Genomic DNA, 12760 nt, shown 5'->3' on the forward strand with positions numbered 1-12760 from the left:
GAGCTGATAATTTACAGCAGATAGAATTCTATAATGGACATGGAGGCTGATTAAGTGGGTATGGATGTTCGGGGTGGGAAGAAGGGGTGATGTGAGTTTGTAGAAATACTTTTTTTAATTGTTTCAGGTATTCTCTTAAGTAGAAAGTCAAGTCATTGGTTGAGACTGAAGAAATAAAAGAAGATATTGGGATTTTAAAGATAAAGGTAAAGGTGAAAATATAACTCTAGCCCTTCGTCATTACTTGCCCTAAGAGACTTTTATCCACTTTAGAACATTGAGAGGATAGATGGATGCTGGAATTGCAGCATAGAAGGCTCACTTGAGATCCAGTTCAGGTATTTAAACTGAGGCTAGCTAGGGACTTCCCTGGCACTCCAGTGGTTAAGACTCCATGCTTCCACTGCAAGGGGCACGTTTCAATGCTTCACAGTATGGGGGGGAAAAAAGTGAGACTGCTTAGTGCAGTCCTAAAGCACACTCATGGGATAAAGCACAACTTAGCTAAAAATCCACACAACAATTAACATTTCCTGAAGACAGGTCAATCTACAAATTCCTTTGTATTTATTTTTCCTCAAAAGAGTAAACTTTTTTTTTCTCTTGAATGTGATGGATGTCTTTATTACCTTGATTCACATAATATGTCCAAATTAATCAAATTGTAAGTATTAATTAAGTGTAGTTTTTGTGTACCAGTTATACCTAAATAAAGCTTAATTGCAAATTCCTTTTTGCCTTTTCATACTATCCGTGGTAGAAGCCATGGGGTCGCAAAGAGTCAGACACAATTTGAAAGTTGGTTTTAAAATACTATTCACCTTGCGCGCCACCTTGTGGGAAGACAGCATAAGGGCTGAATTAATGGCAGAAAGTGAAGAACTAAAAAGCCTCTTGATGAAAGTGAAAGAGGAGAGTGGAAAAGTTGGCTTAAAGCTCAACATTCAGAAAACGAAGATCATGGCATCTGGTCCCATCACTTCATGGGAAATAGATGGGGAAACAGTGACAGACTTTATTTTGGGGGGCTCCAAAATCATTGCAGATGGTGATTGCAGCCATGAAATTAAAAGACACTAACTGCTTGGAAGGAAAGTTATGACCAACTTAGATAGCAAATTCAAAAGCAGAGACATTACTTTGCCAACAAAGGTCCGTCTAGTCAAGGCTATGGTTTTTCCAGTGGTCAGGTATGGATGTGAGAGTTGGACTGTGAAGAAAGCTGAGGGCTGAAGAATTGATGCTTTTGAACTGTGGTGTTGGAGAAGGGTCTTGAGAGTCCCATGGACTGCAAGGAGATCCAACCAGTTCATTCTAAAGGAGATCAGCCCTGGGTGTTCTTTGAAAGGAATGATGCTAAAGCTGAAACTGCAATAATTTGATCACCTCATGCAAAGTGATGACTCATTGGAAAAGACTCTGACGCTGGGAGGGATTGGGGGAAGGAGGAGAAGAGGACGACAGAGGATGAGATGGCTGGATGGCATCACCGACTCGATGGACATGAATTTGGGTGAACTCCTGAAGTTGGTGATGGACAGGGAGGCCTGGTGTGCTGCAATTCATGGGGTCGCAAAGATTCAGACACAACTGAGCGACGGAACTGAACTGAACTGAGAGCTAAAGAAATAATTGCTAAGCAGGTTGCCCTAATCTGTGCAGGGAAATGCTTATGTGGCTTGTTCCCTTATCTGCTTAAAAAGTTGTCCTTGGAATTGGTCTTTAAGCATCTATCATAGCATTGGCTTAGCTTATTTGTTTGCATATGTGACAGATTCCCAGGTTAAAAGAATGTATTGTCAACTCGTTAGTAACAAGCCAATTAAAGATTCTTTACCCTCTGAGCCACAAGGGAAGTCCCAGATGAAGGCTCCAGATCTAATTCATAGTCCACTCCAATCTGATAGCACGGTTTTCATTATGGATTTCTATGATCTAAATGGAGGCTGCCGCTGCTGCTTCTACCTCGCTTCAGTCGTGTCTGACTCTGTGCAAACCCATAGACGGTAGCCCACAAGGCTCCTATGTCCCTGGGATTCTCCAGGCAAGAGTATTGGAGTGGGTTGCCATTTCCCTCTTCAGTGCATGCTAAGTCGCTTCAGTCCTGTCCAACTCTGTACAACCCCGTGGAAAGCAGCCCACGAGGCTCCTCTGTCCATGGAGTTCTCTAGGCAAGAATACTGGAGTGGGTTGCCATTTCCTTCTCCACGTAAATGGAGGAGGAGACTCTAATAATCACGTGTTCCTAGAAGCCTGAAAGTGAATGTTGCTTCAGTCATGTTCAATTCTTAGGGACCCCATGGAATATAAAATCCATAGAATTCTCCAGGTCAGTTATGGAGTCGGTGACTGTTCTCTTCTCCAGGTGATCTTCCCAACCCAGGGATTGGATCTTCCCAATAAACTCCAGGTGATTTTCCCAACTCAGGTCTCTACAGGAAGATTCTTTACCAGCTGAGCCATTAGGGAAGCCCAAGAATACTGGAGTAGGTAGCCTAGCCCTTCTCCAGAGAATCTTCCCAACCCAGGAATCAAACCAGGGTCTCCTGCATTGCAGGTGGATTCTTAACTAGCTGAGCCACCAGTGAAACCTAGGTCCCTAAAATGTTCCCACAGAGCTGATTCAGATGATCACTCATGATGAGTTAGCTTTATCAGGCACCACTGATACTACAGTGACCTCCCTACATACTCAGGTGTGTTAGCATCCTTCTCTGACACTACTCATCAGGAATAGAAATATTGGCATTTGTTGGTTCTTCAGTCATCTTCCAGTAGCTGGGAACCTTAAGCCAATTTCTGTTGTAGAATGCCCTGGTGTGAAACAATGCAAAGAGATCATTCTGAAAAAAACTTGGGTATCAGAGGTAGAACCTAGAACATCCACCATTTTCAGGGTGGTTCCATGAAGAGCTTATTTTCCTTCCCTACAAAGACTGTACATTTTAAGCCTGAATCATCGTGCATCTTATTTTTTCTTTCTTCTCTTTCCTCTTCCTGCCCTATTCTGGTAACAAAAAATAAAAATAAAATCTCATTGAAGAAATTCATCAAGACTCTTTCCATGGCTATCATTTTATAAAAATGTCCAAGCCAAACAAAAAGCAAAAGTATTTCTTAAGGATAAATTTTATACACTTTAAGGGATTTTATGTGTGTGCATGTGCATATACCCAGTTAAATATTATGGAACAATGCAAGTCCTATCAGATAATTTTATTAAAGAGTTTGAGGCAAGAAGAGAAAAAAATTCTATTCTTTATCACTGACATGTTAGGTTGAAAGAAGTGAGGGAAGGAAAATATTGATTGATTTCATTTTGCTTTGTGATCTTATTTGTATTTGTTCTTGAGGTGATTTACTGTCAGTTGTAGCTGTGGCTGTCATGTCTATTTCACATTTCAGAAAAGAAGTTAATATTATAATTACTGATATGATAAGAATGTCTATCTCCTTAATGTATCATATCAAAAAGAAAGCCAAAGTGGAAAAAAATGAAACCAGCAAGGGGGTATTTTCTCCGGTGCCCAGAACTCAGTGCTCATTTGCTCAGTTGTGTCTGACTCTTTGTGACCCCAGGGACTGTAGACTGCCAGGATCCTCTGTCCATGGAACTTTCCAGGCAATAATACTGAAGCAAGTTGCCATTTCCTTCTTCAGGTGATCTTCCCAACCCAGGGACTGAACCCAGGTCTGTTGTGCTTCCTGCACTGGCTGGCAGAGTCTTTACTACTGGGCCACTGGGAAGCCATGTCACACCTAAAATGTTCACTAATTTTTGAGAGCAAATACATATATGTTAAAAGTATATCTATATCTTATGACTGATTTGTTATAGCACCATTATGGAGATTGTATCAATACATGGCAGTAACCAGTACAGTCATATCCCTGAAGGACAGAGGATGACAGTGGTGTAGACATTCAACTTGCAAATCCTGAAGTCCAAACTAATAATTGATTTCAGATGAAGACCAAGGCTGAAACTGAACTTCAGATCATCCTTATTTAAGTGTCTTTTTCAAGATACTCAAATTTGGGAAACAACTGGCTGCACATTAAAAAGGTATCATTAGATGTCATGTATTGGTACATAAAAATGGAAACTTCAAAGGGACACAAAGCCTTCAATGTGAAGACGGTGCTGTGCCCATGCTCTGAGTGACAGGAAGCGGGAGAAGAGTGATCTTAGGAAGACATTCTAGGTAAAAGCAGGGAGTTGGCATGTGAGGGAAAGGCAAGAGGTCTTAGTTTCTATTGACTGGGCAGGGCCTGGAGACAGACACCATTCACAGCAGCTGATGCAGTGTCTTCAGAGAATCTTTTATTATGTTGGGGGAATTGAGGCCTGCTAGTAGGAGCCATTTTTATTAGCTTCATGGTAGGATTCAGCACTGTAGGTCCTGCCAAGAAACCACTGGTTGCTCAAAGAAATTTTCACTGGAGAATAAATAAACCAAAGTGCCTGTTAGTGTGGATCTGGCTTTGGCACCAAGTATTCTGAGTAATTAAAACACTGTGTCGGCCGTGGAGACCGAGACTAGGTTGGAAGGAGGTAGTGACCAGAGATTACCATTTACCTCAGGGACTGCACTTTTCCTTCCCTGATTCCTGAGTGAAAGGCAGGGACTAGAGTGCCAAGGTATCTCTAAGTGAGGCTGATCTAAAGAATAGGTTATAATCATTGCCTCAATATAGTTCATGACCCCAAGAATTATACCCTAGAGAAATACTGGGCATTTGCATGTAGAAGTCTCTACATCAGCTGCTGCTACCACTGCTAAGTCACTTCAGTCGTGTCCGACTCTGTGTGACCCCATAGACAGCAGCCCACCAGGCTCCTCCATCCCTGGGATTGTCCAGGCAAGGACAGTGGAGTGGGTTGCCACTTCCTTCTCCAGGCATGAAAGTGAAAAGTGAAAGTGAAGTCTCATTTTCCATGCAAGAGTACTGAAGTGGGGTGCCATTGCCTTCTCTGCTCCACATCAGCAAATAAATCATATTGGATATTGCTTATTAAAGATTTTATTCTTTAAGATAAGTTCTATGTTCACAGAAGTAGGGTAATAAACACATTTTGCACATACCCCCTGCCAATTCAGGAGTCCTAAAAGACTCAGGTTTGATCCCTGGGTTGGGAAGTTGCCCTGGATTTGGAAATGGCAACCCACTCCAGTATTCTTGCCTGGAAAATTCCATGGACAGATAAGGTGGGTTATCTTATCTGTCTATCTTATAGGGCATGGGGCTGCAAAGAGTTTGACACAACTGAGTTGGACACTACTGAGTGACTAAGCAACAAAAACTGTTTATAGTAGTCAAATTTCATGAATAATGTATAAACACATTTTGAAATAGTGATACAATGGAGATGAATCTAGAAACTATAAAACATAAAATACTCAAGAAGATTATTCTTATGGATGTTAAGAGTCCCATAATTGAATGTGGCCATATGGTACTGTTCAAAGTACAATATCTTTTACTTCAGGTTGTGGAGACAAACCAGCTTAGATTTTAAATGCTTAAGCAGAACCTTAAATTGTGTAAACTTGAACTATTGAGTGACAATATCCCATTGTAATTTATATGTAACGTCAGGAAATTTGCATCCTTTAAGAGGTTATTCTGAAATTAAAAAAAAAAGAAAAAATAGAAATGGGGATATCTGAAACATTACCAATGATCAAAATACATTCATTTTTCTACATTACTGTGTGTCAAGTAGTAGATATCATGCATGTGTACGTGCTCAGTCACTTCAGTCACATCCAACTCTTTGTGACTCTATGGATGATAGCCCACTAGACTCTTGAGTCCATGGGATTCTCCAGGCAAGATACTAGTGTGGGTTGCCATGCCTTCCTCCAGCGGACCTTCTCAACCCAGGGACAGAACTTGCATCTCTTAGATCTCCTGCATTGGCAGGAGGGTTCTTTACTTCTAGTGCCACTTTGGAAGCCAATTAGATATCATAAGGATACTTAAAGGAAATGATGTTTTATTTAGAGATTATACATGCATCCTCTCCCTCTTTTCAAACTGTAATATCTGGAAGTGAGTGTGCAGTAAAGTGGGGCATAGTCTACATTTATAAAAATATACATTAAAAAAAATAAGTATAGCAAATGTATAGTATAAATGTCTATAAATAAAACATTATTTATAGGGTGTGAGTGGGCTATGATTTTATTTTATTATTATTTTTTTTAGTTACCCATAAGTCAATTTATCACATTTGTCAAAAGAATACACATATGTTAAGTAATTTTTTCTTCATGTACATTCTTAAAGACCTAGGGAAATTTAGTTTATAAGAACAACTGTAGCCGCTGACACCAAGATGACCCTGGTATGGCTACATCAAACAAGGCTAACGTGGGCACCCAACAAGATACCCTCAGAATGTGACTTTTTTATTTTTATTTTTACTTTATTTTACTTTACAATACTGTATTGGTTTTGCCATACATTGACATGAATCCACCACAGGTGTACATGAGTTCCCAACCCTGAACCCCCCTCCAACCTCCGACTCCATAAAATCTCTCTGGATCATCCCCGTGCACCAGCCCAAAGCATCCTGTATTCTGCATCAAACATAGACTGGCGATTCGTTTCTTACATGATAGTATACATGTTGCAATGCCATTCTCCCAAATCATCCCACCCTCTCCTCTCCCTCTGAGTCCAAAAGTCCGTTATACACATCTGTGTCTCTTCTGCTGTCTCTCATATAGGGTCATCATTACCATCTTTCTAAATTCCATATATATGTGTTAGTATACTGTATTGCTGTTTTTGTTTCTGGCTTACTTCACTCTGTATCATCGGCTCCAGTTTCATCCATCTCATTAGAACTGATTCAAATGTTTTCTTTTTAATGGCTGAGTAATACTCCACTGTGTATATGTACCACAGCTTTCTTATCCATTCATCTGCTGATGGACATCTAGGTTGTTTCCGTGTCCTGGCTATTATAAACAGTGCTGCGATGAACATTGAGGTACATGTGTCTCTTTCAATTCCAGTTTCCTCGGTGTGTATGCCCAGCAGTGGCATTGCTGGGTCATAAGGTAGTTCTATTTGCAATTTTTAAAGGAATCTCTACACTGTTCTCCATAGTGGCTATACTAGTTTGCATTCCCACTAACAGTGTAAGAGGGTTCCCTTTTCTCCAAACCCTCTCCAGCATTTATTGCTTGCAAGCTTTTGGATTGCAGCCATTCTGACTGGTGTGAAGAGGTACCTCATTGTGGTCTTGATTTGCATTTCTCTAATAATGAGTGATGTTGAGCATCTTTTCATGTGTTTGTTAGCCATCCATATGCCTTGTTTGGAGAAATGTCTATTTAGTTATTTGGCCCATTTTTTTGATTGGGTCGTTTATTTTTCTGGAATTGAGCTGTGTAAGTTGTTTGTATATTTTGAGATTAGTTGTTTGTCAGTTGCTTCATTTGCTGTTATTTTCTCCCATTCAGAAGGCTGTCTTTTCACCTTGCTTATATTTTCCTTTGTTGTGCAGATGCCATTTGTTATTTTAATTAGATCCCATTTGTTTATTTTTGCTTTTATTTCCAGAATTCTGGGAGGTGGATCATAGAGGATCCTGCTGTGATTTATGTCGGAGAGTGTTTTGCCTGTGTACTCCTCTAGGAGTTTTATAGTTTCTAGTCTTACATTTAGATCTTCAATCCATTTTGAGTTTATTTTTGTGTATGGTGTTAGAAAGTGATCTAGTTTCATTCTTTTACAGGTGGTTGACCAGTTTTCCCAGCACCACTTGTTAAAGAGATTTTCTTTACTCCATTGTATATTCTTGCCTCCTTTGTCAAAGATAAGGCGTCCATATGTGTGTGGATTTATCTCCAGGCTTTCTATTTTGTTCCATTGATCTATATGTCTGTCTTTGTGCCAGTGCCATACTGTCTTGATGACTGTGGCTTTGTAGTAGAGCCTGAAGTCAGGCAAGTTGATTCCTCCAGTTCCATTCTTCTTTCTCAAGATTGCTTTGGCAATTCGAGGTTTTTTGTATTTCCATACAAATCTTGAAATTATTTGTTTTAGCTCTGTGAAAAATACCGCTGGTAGCTTGATAGGGATTGCATTGAATCTGTAGATTGCTTTGGGTAGTATACTCATTTTCACTATACTGATTCTTCCGATCCATGAACATGGTATATTTCTCTATCTATTAGTGTCCTCTTTGATTTCTTTCATCAGTGTTCTATAGTTTTCTATATATAAGTCTTTAGTTTCTTTAAGTAGATATATTCCTAAGTATTTTATTCTTTTTGTTGCAATAGTGAATGGAATTGTTTCCTTAATTTCTTTTTCTACTTTTTTGGGCTATGATTTTAAACTACCAAAGGCAGTCAAATAAATCCAAAATGCCAATTCATACAACATTCAAGCATAGACCCATAGATTTATTGAAAATATAGAAGTAATGAAGTTAATTAAATGGAGCCATATCTCTTAACTGTATATTCATTCAGCAAAATTAATTGGAATCCACAAATAATTGTATTTGAAAAGTGCTGTAGAAAAGTCTACTTATAAGCTTATTTGAGACTCTTAATTCTAACTTGAGATATAAAAATTAGTTCCTTATGGAAAATAAGTAATGTGAATGCACATATGGGATAGTGGTAAGTCAATTTTAGGTAGAAGAGACAGTACCGGGTTCACACAGTTGTATCAGACACATGACCTTAGATATTCTCTGCTATGTCTGTGCTTGTCTTGCCTGCCTAATATCACTGGTTTTGTTCTACTGTTCTCTCTGCCCTTTGTTTGACATCTGGTGTTCTCTGTCTTTAGTTGCGTTTCTATGTGTATACATCCACAGTCTGGCAGGTTTTCCTCCCAAACAGTTTATTTATTAGACACCGTGGTCTCATGTCTGATTGTGGACCTTCAACATGATTGTTCTTCCTGACTCAGCGAAAGAGTCAGATTCAAATAATCATAACCTGTTTATGTTTTAAGGAATAATATATGTAATCTAGGAAACCTCTCTTCTTTTTATTGGTTATACTTCAAAGTCTTACATTGAGAACATCATGGAACTGGTAAGAATCTTTTTTCCTTAGGAAGACTCTGACTATTGGGGTTGACCTCATATTAATATTCTTTCCATAAAATATTCTTCTCCTAAAGTGGTGTTGGTTTAGTTGCTAAGTCATGTCCGACTCTTACAAGCCCATGGACTGTAGCCCACCAGCTGCTTCTGTCCATGGGATTCTCCAGGCAAGAATATTGGAGTGGGTTTCCATTTCCTTCTCTATCTCCTAAAGTAATCCTTTCTTTGTTGAGGGAAAGTATTAAATTTTCTCTTGAACCACACCAATTACAATAATTTGTTTATAATACTGTGTTATTATGATTGTAGCATAGATGGCCCAAACAGAGGTAGATGAATTTATGTGAGCTGGAAGGAAAGAGTATATGTAGTTGACAATAGGGAGTTTAAAAATAATAATTAAGTAAAGAAAGAATGTTATAAGCCAGAGGAGAGTTTTTAGGATTTCAAAGAGAAATAGTTACACCACAAGTATGAATTTTTTAGTGAGTTTTGATAGAATTCAGAAAAAAGAGTAGCTTAAGAAACACTGAGATATTCAGATGAAAATTATATTTATGCAGTAGAGATGTATATCACCTTTTGTCATCATTTACCAATATTGCAGTCTGATTAAATGAAGAGTCTTTCTGATTTTGATTTGCTTTCATATTTGTATTTTTATCTATGTAAGAAATTCAGTTTGACTATTTTTGTTTATTTGGAACTTCTTTTTCTATTTATAAATTACTAAAACATATATAATTACTAAATTTGTAATAATTTTTTAAAACTCTTTTACATATTTTATTTTATTATTATTTTTTAAATTTTAAAATCTTTAATTCTTACATGTGTTCCCAAACATGAACCCCCCTCCCACCTCCCTCCCCATAACATCTCTGTGGGTCATCCCCATGCACCAGCCCCAAGCATCCTGTATCCTGCGTCAGACATAGACTGGCGATTCAATTCTTACATGATAGTATACATGATAGAATGCCATTCTCCCAAATCATCCCACCCTCTCCCTCTCCCTCTGAGTCCAAAAGTCCGTTATACACAGCTGTGTCTTTTTTCCTGTCTTGCATACAGGGTCGTCATTGCCATCTTTCTAAATTCCATATATATGTGTTAGTATACTGTATTGGTGTTTTTCTTTCTGGCTTACTTCACTCTGTATAATCGGCTCCAGTTTCATCCATCTCATCAGAACTGATTCAAATGAATTCTTTTTAACGGCTGAGTAATACTCCATTGTGTATATGTACCACAGCTTTGTTATCCATTCATCTGCTGATGGACATCTAGGTTGTTTCCATGTCCTGGCTATTATAAACAGTGCTGAGATGAACATTGGGGTACATGTGTCTCTTTCAATTCTGGTTTCCTCGGTGTGTATGCCCAGCAGTGGGATTGCTGGGTCATAAGGTAGTTCTATTTGCAATTTTTTAAGGAATCTCCACACTGTTCTCCATAGTGGCTGTACTAGTTTGCATTCCCACCAACAGTGTAGGAGGGTTCCCTTTTCTCCACACTCTCTCCAGCATTTATTGCTTGCAGATTTTTGGATCGCAGCCATTCTGACTGGTGTGAAGTGGTACCTCATTGTGGTTTTGATTTGCATTTCTCTGATAATGAGTGATGTTGAGCATCTTTTCATGTGTTTGTTAGCCATCCGTATGTCTTCTTTGGAGAAATGTCTATTTAGTTCTTTGGCCCATTTTTTGATTGGGTCGTTTATTTTTCTGGAATTGAGCTGCATAAGTTGCTTGTATATTTTTGAGATTAGTTGTTTGTCAGTTGCTTCATTTGCTATTATTTTCTCCCATTCAGAAGGCTGTCTTTTCACCTTGCTTATAGTTTCCTTTGTTGTGCAGAAGCTTTTAATCTTAATTAGATCCCATTTGTTTATTTTTGCTTTTATTTCCAGCATTCTGGGAGGTGGATCATAGAGGATCCTGCTGTGATTTATGTCTGAGAGTGTTTTGCCTATGTTCTCCTCTAGGAGTTTTATAGTTTCTGGTCTTACATTTAGATCTTTAATCCATTTTGAGTTTATTTTTGTGTGCAGTGTTAGAAAGTGATCTAGTTTCATTCTTTTACAAGTGGTTGACCAGTTTTCCCAGCACCACTTATTAAAGAGATTTTCTTTACTCCATTGTACATTCTTGCCTCCTTTGTCTGATTATCTCAATAGATGCAGAGAAGGCCTTTGACAAAATTCAACATCCATTTATGATCAAAACTCTCCAGAAAGCAGGAATAGAAGGAACATACCTCAACATAATAAAAGCTATCTATGACAAACCCACAGCAAACATTATCCTCAATGGTGAAAAACTGAAAGCATTTCCCCTAAAGTCAGGAACAAGACAAGGGTGTCCACTTTCACCGCTACTATTCAACATAGTTCTGGAAGTTTTGGCCACAGCAATCAGAGCAGAAAAAGAAATAAAAGGAATCCAAATTGGAAAAGAAGAAGTAAAACTCTCACTGTTTGCAGATGACATGATCCTCTACATGGAAAACCCTAAAGACTCCACCAGAAAATTACTAGAGCTAATCAATGAATATAGTAAAGTTGCAGGATATAAAATCAACACACAGAAATCCCTTGCATTCCTATACACTAACAATGAGAAAGTAGAAAAAGAAATTAAGGAAACAATTCCATTCACCATTGCAACGAAAAGAATAACATACTTAGGAATACATCTACCCAAAGAAACTAAAGACCTATATATAGAAAACTATAAAACACTGATGAAAGAAATCAAAGAGGACACTAATAGATGGAGAAATATACCATGCTCTTGGATCGGAAGAATCAATATAGTGAAAATGAGTATACTACCCAAAGCAATTTACAAATTCAATGCAATCCCTATCAAGCTACCAGCCATATTTTTCACAGAACTAGAACAAATAATTTCAAGATTTGTATGGAAATACAAAACCTCGAATTGCCAAAGCAATCTTGAGAAAGAAGAATGGAACTGGAGGAATCAACTTGCCTGACTTCAGGCTCTACTACAAAGCCACAGTCATCAAGACAGTATGGTACTGGCACAAAGACAGACATATAGATCAATGGAACAAAATAGAAAGCCCAAAGATAAATCCACACACATATGGACACCTTATCTTTGATAAATTTGTAATAATTTTATTTTACCAAGAACTTTGGAATTGCTTTGGCTCAGGGAAAAAAATGTCTATTTCTCCATTTGAAAATGGGAGTATGTGAATTATACATCTAAGAAAATTATTTTTAGCTTTGGTTCAATTTAAGGCTAATCATTTTAAGTGATTTACTCTGAGTAAAAGTAAATCATAGCTGCTAGAGTTGGATTCTGTTCCTGCGAGATTTTCACAGTAGTATATTCTGGGCAGGTGGCAGAGTTTTAATTGAAGTCTTCTACTTCAGGAAAGGAATATTATTTTCTTTGAAAAGGCTGCATACTGTATCTAACGTAATACTTCCTCAAATATCCTCTAGTATGTCCCTGGAGAAGGAAGGGGCAACCCACTCCAGTACTCTTGCCTTGAAAATCCCATGGACAGAGGAGCTTGGTGCAGGCTATTATCCATGGGGTCACAAAGAGTCAGGCACGAATGAATGACTTCACTTTCACTTTATTTTAGTATGTCTTCTGGGCATGATTTGAATATAGAGTTCCTTTGACCATTGTC

This window comes from Capricornis sumatraensis, chromosome 3 (genome assembly GCF_032405125.1).
Source record: "Capricornis sumatraensis isolate serow.1 chromosome 3, serow.2, whole genome shotgun sequence".
Lineage (NCBI taxonomy): Eukaryota > Metazoa > Chordata > Mammalia > Artiodactyla > Bovidae > Capricornis > Capricornis sumatraensis.